This window comes from Culex pipiens, chromosome 2 (assembly GCF_016801865.2).
Source record: "Culex pipiens pallens isolate TS chromosome 2, TS_CPP_V2, whole genome shotgun sequence".
NCBI lineage: Eukaryota > Metazoa > Arthropoda > Insecta > Diptera > Culicidae > Culex > Culex pipiens.
The window spans coordinates 206,397,297-206,409,887 of NC_068938.1; the positions used below are offsets into that span (position 1 = coordinate 206,397,297).

Below are 12,591 nucleotides of genomic sequence, written 5' to 3' on the forward strand. Positions count from 1 at the left end.
GTGCGGGACGAAAATTGGCCCACGTGTTGGGGTTGACGTGGATGGACGGGTGACTCTCTGTTTGATTTCCGATTGAAGTGGCTGCCACGGTTGTGGGGCAGGTCAGGGCAGGTGGTTTTGTGGCAAAGTTTTCGGATGGAAAACTACCAGTCGAGTCGTTGATTAATTTAGCAACCTGGTCAATTAGCGAAATTGATGCGAGCGGAAATTTTTCCTGGCTTGATTTGCGGGAAATGGGGTTTGGTTTTGGGGGAGAACTGTCAATCTGAAACGTTGAAATTAATTGAGTTTTGAAATTACGGTTTAATAAAAATCGACTCTTTAAGGGAACTTTAATAGCTCTTCTTCAAATGAAATCCCCGTCAAGCAGAAGACTCAGCGAAAGCTGCTGACTCATTATAAGCCATCATCAATCCTCCCAGAGAAGATAGAAACAGCAGCCACTTCGTTTACCCATCCCAGCGGCAGCGGGTCGTCCGTTTTCTACTCGAACAAACTCTCAAGGCCTTTTGGAAACTCATCCAACCCTATGAACCCGGTGAGGCGCGAAGAAAATCGCTCTTTAATCTTCACTCCACGCCATTTCCGTCCACGATGGCGTTGCGAAATCCTCCCGGACGGCCTTCGCTGACCTTCCTTCGACCGTACTTGAGCACACTTCACCTGTCCAACACCGGGGTCTAGCTCAGAACAGGGAGAGAAAAAAAAAGTCGTAGAACAACTCGTTCACGGGAGGAAAACTAATTTTAAATTTGAATTTTAAATTACAATAAAAATCAATACCACGGACCGTTGGTGGTCTTTACGGGTGGGCGGTTGGTGTTGGCCACCAACCTGCCAGGTGACGGTCGGGACCGGAAATTGTCCCAGCTTCTGGTCGCCGCACTGGTTGGCACGTTACAGCCACTTTTGTACTGCACAGCAGTGGTGTGAAAATCGTTTGATGGAGCTTAATTGTTCTGATTTTAGAGAATTTGGTGGATATTGAAAAATGTCGAAAAGTCGCCAAGTCAAGTCGCGATCGCTGGCATCACTGACCACGTGGAAAATACGTGACACGATGTGACACAGATATGTTGGACGAGTTTCATCCTAGTTCCGCCGTATCTCAATGGTCGATTGGACGGATGCTGCACCAGGAATGCCTGGTTCGTTGGCCTACATTTGGTATGCACCGCGCGAGAGGTATGCAAAATCGATGAACATATGGGTGGCAATGCAGGTTTCAACCCGGTAGATGGACGGGAAAAGTGTGATTTTCCGAATGAGTGGTGGAAAAAGGGACAGCTGTTTGCGGTTGACGGTTTGTGGGATATCGATCACTGGTTTGGACCGAATTCCATACGATTCGAATTCGATTGCTGATTGGTTAAAATTGGTATCAAAAGCTTGATTGATCGTTGGAATGTAATGATAAAAATGATATCAGAGATCAATGATTGGTAATACCAAAACTCCATTACCAATTTCGTCATTCTGACGAAAGCAGCTAATGAAGGCTCGCGACTTGCCAATTGATAATCAGCTCCCCCAACAAATAACCGATAATGATAGGACGTCAATAAGTGATTATTATCGCGTGTGGCGAATAGAATTAGAATTAGACGACACTAGACACAAAATTAGCCCCCGCGAACCTCCAAACTTGGCAAGATAATCGCTCGATACGATACGGTGGGACTAACAAGGCTCGGAACCGGGTCTTCACCGCGCAAGAATCAGTCAGTATCGATCGGGAGCCCGGAGAACGCACCACACTCAATCATAATTATAGCCATTTATGTTGTTAAATTATTGCAATTACGTTTTCACCCTCCGTGGCTCCCTTTGGACGGGCGCTTCCTGACCCCGGACTTCAACTCCGCGTGGTCTCAAGAAGTGGTCCCGGTTCTTCGTTGTTTCCGTGATTAGCAGCAGAACAGTTCTCGTTAATCTGCTGAGGTCAGGTTCTGGCTGGGATTAGGGCATGATTGTCAAGAATTTGAATAGGCCGGGGGCTCCAATTATGACATCCACGCAATCACTGGAAGTCTAACTGCTAATACCTCAACATAACCTCAAACTCCAAATCAAAGCGAATTTCCCCATAAAACCCACTTTTGCACGCAGGAAATCCCGAGCCTACGCAACCAAATCTCAAGCGTTCTTGAGCCATCCCACGCATCGGCAAACAAAAGCGTACAGGGAAGCGCGTTGTTAAAATTCAAAAGTCAAAACCACTTGAAATTTCCCCAAAGAATGCCCGGCCTGACCTGGAGGTTCGCGAATTTTCTAGGCTGCCTGCCCCGCCGAGAGAACAAGATAAATAATTTATTACCCACCAGAGTAAATTCAATTATTTCCCGATTTGGCTCATCATATTTCATCCAGGGGAGGGGGGAAATAACTTTCCTTTCTTTTCACTCGGAAAATATGCGAAACTCTAGAAGATTGTGATTAAGTGGGAGTACTTTTCAAGCAGGACTTGAAGATTTTTCATGGGTCAGTTTTCGGACAAATTGCAAATTTCTATAATTCGTACAACTTATTCCTTAGCATTTTTTCTTATTTTATTGGTTCGATTTCTTCAACCTAAAACAGATCCCCGAAGAAATTATCAATCTCCCCCCCCCCCCCTATTCACACGAGCTTTTCATTTCCAGCCCCCATTCCCCAAAGTCGAAAAAAGTTCAAGAATTCCTTTCAGGGATCAGCCATTTCACAGGCGAGTTCCACCTCGTCTCAAAGTACACAAACGATTTGTTTTCAAGTTGGTTGAAGAATTACTCCCCCCCCCCCTCTCATCCCGCCGTGGTCCTTTAAATCTCCCCCAACTCGAGTATTCCTTTTCTTTTATCAAACGCTAGTACTTTTGGCAGCCTTTTGTAGTTTGCTTTGGAGCAAAATTTTCAAGTACAATCTCTTGTGTTTTTCCGACTTGAGAATTTCAAGAAGGGGAGGAGGGAGAGAGTTTGGGAGATCTACTCTAGTGTTTTCTGCAAGCTCAATTTCTCTTTGAATGACCTAGGTAATTGTTGGGGGTGCTACAGAACAGAAATGTTGCTATTTGCTTGGAAATTTAAATCTTCAAAAATTATGGTGAATTCTACCAAGTTATTGAGTATTGTGAAGCTGTAATTTTAGCAAATATTGGATGATGAGCAAAACAATGATTTAAATATGTTGGTTATCATGTTTGACAATTTGATGCAACATAAAAAATCCTCTCAAATAATTATTGTTCGACTTTATTTTCAATAAAACATCTTCCATGTTTTTATCGGTATGCATTGTTCCCAGTTTTAACATGACTATTAACATTCTTATTTTGCTTTTTTTTAACAAATGTTTCGTTTGTCAATTAATGTCATAAAGGTCAAGTTCTTTTTTTTTTTACTTTTTTTTGTCTGAAGAAGATTTTTTTTCAATTTTGTCTTTAAAACTTGTTAAGAGACTTAACTATTTTATTGTTCACATTAAAAGTATGCAAGTTTAATTAATTCCACCAGTAGGATAATTACAAGATTAGCCATCTAATTTTAGAAAAATGATTTTTTTTTTATCCTGTGCTACAATTTATGATAAAATTAGAAATTCGAGGACAAGTTGACTAAATGTTTGAAAAATACAAAATTATAAATAAAATATTGTTTTAGTTTAAATATTCTAAAAATGTGATCATTTTGATTAAAAAAATCTATTTTTATAATTTTTATAATTTAATTTATAATTTAACATCTTGTTATTATCAAAGTCAGCCCATACTACTTATACTTTTAATGTCAAAATCAGGAAATAAAATTTCAAAAATAAAAATTTTCGAATCTGTTTTAAACTCTTCGATAAAATAAGTGCCAAAATTTACTAAAAAAATATTCACTGGTATAAATCCTCCATTGAAAATAACAAACATAAATTCTATTGAAGAATTATTCCTTCCTAAAATCCTCTCAAAAATGGCTTTTAACAAAAATCAGTACAAGCAGCAAATTTGTTCAAAATTCACATCAACATTCATAATTTTTCCATTTCAAATGAATAAAAATCAATCAAATTACAATTAAAACAATTTAATTTGCATCTTCCCTCCTCCCCTTAAATTATTGAACAAAATAAATCAAGTTGTAAAAATATATGATGCCTGAAAAAAAATATTAAGTCTATTGTAAGATTTATTTCAAGTTGTTGTCAAAATTTCCTCAAAAAATCAAGGGGACAAAAATAAATGTTTGACCATACTTAAAATTTCATAAAAAAAACTTGTTAAATCGATTGTAAACTAGAATTAATTGTGGGTAATTCTCCGCCAACTCACACAGCAGTTGCCCCGACCCCTCTTCGATTTGCGTGAAACTTTGTCCTTAGAGGTAACTTTTGTCCCTGATCACGAATCTGAGGTCCGTTTTTTGATATCTCGTGACGGAGGGGCGGTACGACCCCTTCCATTTTTGAGCATGCGAAAAAAGATGTGTTTTTCAATAATTTGCAGCCTGAAACGGTGATGAGATAGAAATTTGGTGTCAAAGGGACTTTTATGTAAAATTAGACGCCCAATTTGATGGCGTACTCAGAATTCCGAAAAAACTTTTTTTCTTAAAATCGCGATAACTCGTGATGTTTATAAGCAAACCACTTATGTCTATATATCAAAATTTTTGTAATTGTCTGCTCTACAACTTTGTAGAACATTGTTACACTCTAAAAAATAACCCTGCAAAGTTAGAAAAAACACGAAATTTTAAAATGAAAATTTTTGTTCTAAATGAAAAAATGACCCTTCTGGGTCAATGTAGATTCGAAAAGAACATTAAATTTCCCATAAAATGACAAGTTCCAAAAAATTTTACAGTCGAGTAACGGAAAATGGGAGAATTTTTAAAACTTATTTAGTGTTTTTTTCGATGAAAAATACGTTTTTTCGGAATTCTGAGTACGCCATCAAATCGGGCGTCTAATTTTACATAAAAGTCCCTTTGACAACAAATTTCTATCTCATCACCGTTTCAGGCTGCAAATTATTGAAAAACACCTCAAAATTAAAAAAAAATTTAGACTATTTATGATACATTGAAAAACTTTTTTTCGACATCAACCGGACTTTTTGAATAGATTGATAAAAAAGACGGGTAAAAACAAATATTTTCATAAATTCATTGCTTTTTTTGGCAGTACAAAAAATTTAATAAATGTTGAAAGTATACCAATAACATGCATAAAATATAAGTTTTGAAACATATTTTTTTCTCTTTGTTTCGTCGTTTGTTTCTGTCGCAGGTGACTTGGAACGGCCATGATCGACGACGGCAAACTTTATCAAAACATTTTTTCGTAAAATCGCGATAACTCGTGATGGACAAAACCAAACCTCTTATGTTTATATATCAATATTTTTGTAATTTTCTACTCTACAAATTTGTAGAGCATTGCTACACTTTGAGAAATTTCAGTGCAAAGTTACAAAAAAACACGAAATTTTAAAACGAAAAATTTTGTTCTTAATTAAAAATGTCCATTCTGAGTTATTGCAGCGTCAATAATACAGTTAAGTATCGAAAAATGCCATAATTTTTGAAACTTTGTTTGTATTTTTAATCCTGAGTATGCCATCAAATTTTCAAATAGTTGCCATTTTAGGCTGAAAATTATTGAAAAACTCGTCATTTTCCGAATGTTAAAAAATTGAAGGGGGAGGGCAGGGGGGCGGGGGGCTCCGTCACCATATATCGGAAAATGGAGCACGGATTCGCGATCATTGACAAAAATTACCCCTAAGAACAAACTTTAACGGAAATCGAAGAGGGGTCGGGGCAATTGCTTTATGAGTAGGTGGAGGATTACCCAAATGTTTTACAACTCTGCAATAAAACTTGAGCAAAGTAATTTTTATGTCAGTTTTTGTAGTAATCAGTCAAAGGTTGATTTATAAAATGATAATTGTCATCAATTGAATGAGGATATTTTTTTTGCAACATGACATCTGATTTTTAATTTACTTCGCAAACTAAATGAACAGATAATAGGAAACTTCTTGTTACACATAAAGATACTGTAGTTTTAGGTTTGTCAAAACCAACAATAAAAAAAATAATGAATACTTCAAAATTCATTCACAACAAATATAATAAAATAAAGAGGAAACACACAACATGATTCAGAAGTCAAGTTTCTCGTTACAGAATATTTCTTGTTCAAGTTTTGAAAGATGTTGATCAAACTCATAAAGATTTGTCAGGTTCCTATGCTACCAGACCCTTGTGGCAAGTTCCCAACAACATAAAGTCGTCAGCTGGGTGCTATCTTGTGACATAGACCATTTTGGTCGAAAATGTGTTAATGATGACGTTTTGCTATACTTAACAAACACTACAAGATGCTTTAACCCGATTTTGGAAACTCGCTTCCGTTTCCCGGATACCGCAATGCACACTTGTGACATAGACCATTTTATCATCAAAATGATCGTGCACACTTGTGACACGTCATACATGTTGTTGGAAAATGTGGGAAATTTTTCTTGTTTTTCACAAATTTATGTTGATACACATTTTCTGAAGGCAATGCAATCTTTTGTTTTTGAAAATATACTGATTAAGTCGGTTAAACTATTGATTTAAGTCTATTTTAGTTTGTATGGAAATTCTGTGCACACTTGTGACACGTAATACAATTTTACTTTCGAAACACACTTGTGACACGTGCTTTTCAGATTTTTGATTACATAATTTACTGTATCTTTTAACTGGTGTAACAAAATTAGTTGAAACTTGGAGCGTTTGTTAAGCGATAGTATACGAACCGATTTCTTCAAAAAGTTTGGCTCTACCATTCATAGTTTTGAAAATATTTATCATCAAACTTTAAAAATCGATTTTCTCGAAAAGTACTAAATGGTCGATGTCACAAGATAGCACACAGCTGACGAAGTATCATTTTCAACCTCTGCGCAGCATCCTGGAAGTCATTTGTACTTCGTCGAAGCGCAACACGATCGTTCCCGACCTCGCCAGGGGTCAAAACAAATTAGGTGCGAGCAGCAATTTCCGAAGCAAGACGCGCACGTTCGCAGGCAGATCTCAACTTACAGGCAGTCCGTCACACACAGATCTTCCTCGAAAAGTGTATCGTTTTCGCACTTTCTCGGATTGCTTGGGCTTCTCATTGTCTTGTCCGCTGCCGGCTGCTGCCTGGCTCCCGTCGTCGAACCTCATGGTGTTGCTTCTCACACCCTGCTGATGTTCCCGGCTGACTTCTTGAGCAAGTCGTAATTTATAATTTCTTCTCATTTTTCATCCTCTGGAGTCTGTGCGGACTGGCGCTGGGTTTCGGTACTCGCGCGAAAAGCCCCCTGGCAGCTGGACAACAATGAGGGCCCTGACTCCGAGTGATCTCCGCTGGAATGTGCTCTAGACTTTTAGTTTCGAGCAAAATTAGACGCATTGTTTGGGCCAATTTGCCGAAAACATTTTTACACACTGCCTTCCTGAAAAGGACCTCCTCACTTCGGACCGAGACGGCTCTCGGAGTGAAAATTGGCTCGTAACGAGCGTTGAGTTCGACGCCGTGAATAATTGAAGCTGCCGGGCTTCTTTGTCCAACTTCATTAGAGATCTCGTGAACGGACCTTAGGAAGGAGTGACTTTGATCATCATTTGTCTGCTAAAGATGAACAACTAAACAAGTTTGAGAGTTACTTCAACCAACAGTAAAGGTGTTACTTGAAGTCCTCTCGAGAGATTCTGAGGAAAGTGAACCCCAAAACGCACACACCACTCACACAATTGACCTGGGATGTGAGGTAATCGAGTTAGGCGCGAACTCCCCATACAAAAGGCAGGCCAGGCCAGAGAAGGTGAGAAAATTATCGGACAAATTGGGCCATGATTGGGCTCCCTAATCGAGGCATCGATTGTTTGAGCTCATTGTACCTAGGTTCGAGGTTAGGTTTGATGGGAAAGATCGAAAGAAAAAAATCTAGTACCAAGAAGGTGTGGCTCCTGGGGGTCACTTATTGAATTAGATAATGGATAATGATGGGTCGTGGCAGTAGTGGTTGATCGGAGAGTTGCTGGTAGGAATCATTAAATCGAGCTGCACTAACTAGATGATGATGACGATTGGACACGGTTAACGTTATGAGCTAGAAACAAATTTGACTATGGAACTCAAGGTTGACCCTTAATTTACCTCTCATGAAAGAGAAAGACAAATTTTATCGTTTGAGTGAAAAAGCTAAACCAATAGGTTTACTAATATTGCACAGAAAAAAGATGATTTAAAATTATTTCTACTTTTCAATTTTATTGGGAGAATGATAAATTAATAAATTAAGAAAAATGTTAATAAAAATCAAAATTGATAACAAATGCCAACTAATGACACTTTTGAAGTAATTTGTATTTACCTCAAATTTGTTAATAAGAAAAAAAATAGGCAATCAAATTTTGTTATTATAAAATACAAACTGACTTAAAATAGTCTATCACGAATTTGGAATCAAATAGTTGTAATAATCATTCACGACATTTTTTAATAATATCTGCAGTTACAAAAATCTCATTTTTGGAAATAACTTTTCTTTACTAGCATGATTTTAAAATTTTCGTTGGAATGGTTAAAACAGATATTTCACAGATTGTCTTGCAAATTTTGCCTAAATCTATGTTGTATAAAGACAAGAGTGGTATTCCCATTTTTATTCGCAAGCTTGCATCAGTTTGCTGCTCGCTACTTTATCAAAAAAAACAATTAATTTAAATAGTTTTAAAATACTTTGGATTTTGTTAAGATACATAATTTTAATTCTGATATTATGTGAAAAGCCACAGCATTTTTATCAAAAAACTCATAAATTAATGATTTTTTTACATCGAATTGCAGAACAAAGTTTTCAACTTTACTTCAAGATCATTTAAAATACAAATTTTGCAATTCGAATCCCATGAATAAAATTTAGATCAAAACATTCCACAAACAAATTAACTAAATCATGCTATAAAAACAATGTAAAAACTCAAACTATCTGGATTTGAAAGAAAATAGTTAAAATAATTCGAGAATAAAGTTCAGAATTATACATTTTAAGGAGCATTAAAATAATTGAGTTAAATAATAAAACCATTTAAAAAATCATGAAAATATACTTCTTGAATTGCTTTAAACTTGCTTTAAACCTTTTTGATGTAAATGAAATGTATTCGCGAGTTATTGTTTTATATTTTTATTAATTTGATTTTATAATAAAAAATTTCAGCTTCAAATGTCACCCTAATTGATGGAAGAATTAAAGGGAAATGCCAGCCGAGTTGAGTGCACCCACTCAAAAATAGCATAATTAATGCTCCTTTAAAATGTAATTCGTGATTTGCAAAATTTCGAATATTTTTTCAATTAGTTGAGCAACCATAGGTTTCATTACAGTTTTTAAAAGTTAAAAAAAACATTTTTGTTGAAGAATTTAACCTAAAAATGGCTAAAACTCAAAGTTGTGCAATTTATTGAAAATTTACAGACATGTTTTTGATTATTGATTAAATTTTTAATTTTTTTTTTGTTTTTTTCAGGTGTGCATAGCAATACCTCTCAAAATGCACTAATTTTCAAAAAAATATAATTTGGTCATGAACGAAACATTGTCATACCCTATAGCTCAAAAGTTAGCACTAATAGAAACTAAAGAAACATATCAAAAAGTAAAATAAAAATGAAAGAGATAAGGTTTTTTTCAAATTCGAGTTTTTTATGACAAAAATTTATTTTAAAATAGAAAATAAATAAAAATAATCTGAACAGTCCTATTGATAACCTACAACTTTGCTGAAAACAACAAATTGATCAGAAATTCCCCTCTCGAATTTGGCATAAAATATGTTTTTTTATGTTTTTCATGTTTATTTTAATCAAAGTGAGCCGAGATCAAACAACAATTGCTCTTTATTATATTTAATTCTGTATGTTTTTTAAACATGAGAAAACTAATAAAATTAATAATCCATCAGAGAATGATTAAGAATTGATGAGAGTTATCCAATCCAAATCTAGAATATCTTTTTTTGTTTCTTGATTGGGAATACTTAAACTTGAAACTACAGTGGACTCCCTCGTTCTCGATATTGAAGGTACCGTCGAGAGAGGGAGTTATCAAATTATAAAACGAAAAATCAAAGCAATCTATTTGAAGGGACTGAAAAAAATATTGACAGCTGGAGCAATATTGATATCGAGAAGATCGACAGCCAAAGAGTCCACTGTATATGACTTTTTGTGACTACACCAAGGTTAACGAAACTAATCCCTCGATTTTCAACTTAACTTAAGTTTTTACAAAGATTTCTCATCAACATTTTTCATCTCTTTCCAGAACGCTCTTCCCTCAATACTGACCTCTTCAACTGCCATCAACTAAACGGTAAGTAACCAACTTCTCACTCTTCCTCCACTTAACTTGTTACCGCACACCTCTACGGAACCTCTCTCCGTTTCGATACTTTATGAATCGCCCGGGTCAATTCGAACAAAATTGAACCCATTTAATAAGACCACCACTTTGACCGCCCCCTTCGTAGATTGCAACCCAACAAGCTCCCTTCCTTCGGGCAGAGAGACTCGAGCTCGAAATTGGAAATAAATTTTCCACTTTATGACCGGTGCACTAAAATCAGTCAGATGGTTTCGTCCTTCTCTGAGGTGAGGTCCTTCAGGATCTTTCGATCGCAATCGATGAGGTCAAGTCCATATATAACGTTTTATAACGCAACGGGTCCTTCTTCGAGAACCCGGAGTTCGCGGAGAAGGAAACGCAACCGACCGACATGTGCACACACCATGACTTGACTTTCCGAGATTGCTTCCTTGAAGAAGCGTCGAAAACATGAGCGAGAAAAAAGGGATTTTATGACTTTTTGGCTGTTTTCGGGGTTCGGGGTTCGCTCCCGGTTATTGAGCGCCCAGGACGAACTATCAAATCGTAAAGAAAGAGGAAACTAGGAGAAAAAGTGTGGATTCCAAAACGAGCGGAGAATGTTCGCAGCAGGGAGTTGAACGCAGGGATATCTCCGAGCGTTGACTGCTGACTGTGCACGAGAGCTTCCAGAGCGGGCCATAAAGCAATCGTTGACGACGACGGGCCGGATATGTTGTGTAGCTGTGGCACTGGCTTGACTTCTAGGCTAGGAGTCTCTCTCATGGGGTCTCTGGTAGCCTCAGCTACATGCACCCAAAACCACCATGCTGGGTGCGTGGAACAAGCCTTCGCCAGTCAGTGCAGAGTGGAGAAAAACACAGTGTATCAAAATACAATTTATGCTGCACTTTGCACTCAGGTTTCGTAGGGGAGAGCTGTCAACAGTAAATATTTTCTGTTTTAGAAATAAATTGCAATTTTGAACCTTTGCATTTTAATTTGAAATAATCCATTTTTAATTTGTCTGTTAGCTTGATACAAGTTTATTCGTAGTACAAGTATTTATCGTTTTTGGCATTTATTAACTGGATTTCTCTTATTTACCTTATTAAATCTAATGGCTTATTTTTGTTTGCAAATGTTCAAAATTTTGCTGTGCTAAACTCTTGGTTAAATCTTAACTCTTGGATTGATGCAGATATTTTTAGTATCTTTTAATAAAAACAAATGTTTACCATAACTTTGATATGAAAATCGTCAGTAAGTTTTAAATGAATCTTATTTTTTTTTAAATAAATGCTATTTTTCTGTACCTTCAAAGACGTATTAAAAAATTTCAGTAAGATGATTGAAAATTACATAATTATGTCAAATAAGTTTTGATATCTTTTGAACAAGGTGATAATCGATAAAATTATCGTCGATAATATTATCGTCTGGCGATAACATTAATGGGTATCGTTAATATCTTGACGATAACGATAATCTATCGTTATCGTTATTTCTATAATCCTATCGGCGATAATCTTATCGCCGATAATGGACGATAACTCATTTTTAAAATCTTTCTAAAATCGATTAATTCAACCATATCATGTTAAATTTTCAATGCTTTCACTAAGAATATATTTTTTCAAAATCTAGTAAGTTTCAAAGTATAAATATGTACTCAAAATTGTTCACAAAGTACCGTATTTTTTCGAAATAACTCAAATTTTCAAAATTTGCAATATGAATATCAAACGAATTGAAATTTCGAATGCTTTTTCAATTTATCAGTGTTTTTTTTTTTTTGATAATATAAATTTTTTCACAAATAACCGTATTTTTTTTCAAAAATACTTAAATTTTCAAAAAATGCAATATGGGTATCAAGCGAAGTGAAATTTTGTATGCTTTTTTACCTTTTCAATTTTTTTTGAAAATACTAAAATTTTCGCATAATGCCGTATTTTTTTCGAAAATACTCAAATATTAAAAAAGTTTGCAATATGGGTGTCAAACGAATTGAAAATTCGTCTGAATTTTCAATTTATTGGAGTAATTTATTGAAAATATTGAAATTTTCACAAATGACCGTAGTTTTTTTTCCAAAATACTCAAATTTACAAAAAATGCAATATTGGTATCAAGCGAAGCGAAACTTTGTATGCTTTTTCACTTTTTTGTGTTTTTTTTTAATTCTCAAGTTTTCACAAAATACCGTATTTTTT

General features: G+C 35.6%; 1 protein-coding gene across 1 annotated transcript in view; it reads left to right on the plus strand.

Moving 5' to 3' along the window:
* Positions 1-12,591, plus strand: part of LOC120426242 (toll-like receptor 6) — a 162,814-nt gene that overhangs the window by 35,856 nt on the left and 114,367 nt on the right. Inside the window, exon 2 of the mRNA XM_039590979.2 lies at positions 10,337-10,384. The gene's annotated coding sequence lies outside the window, so the exon portion shown is untranslated. The remainder of the gene's footprint in view (positions 1-10,336; positions 10,385-12,591) is intronic.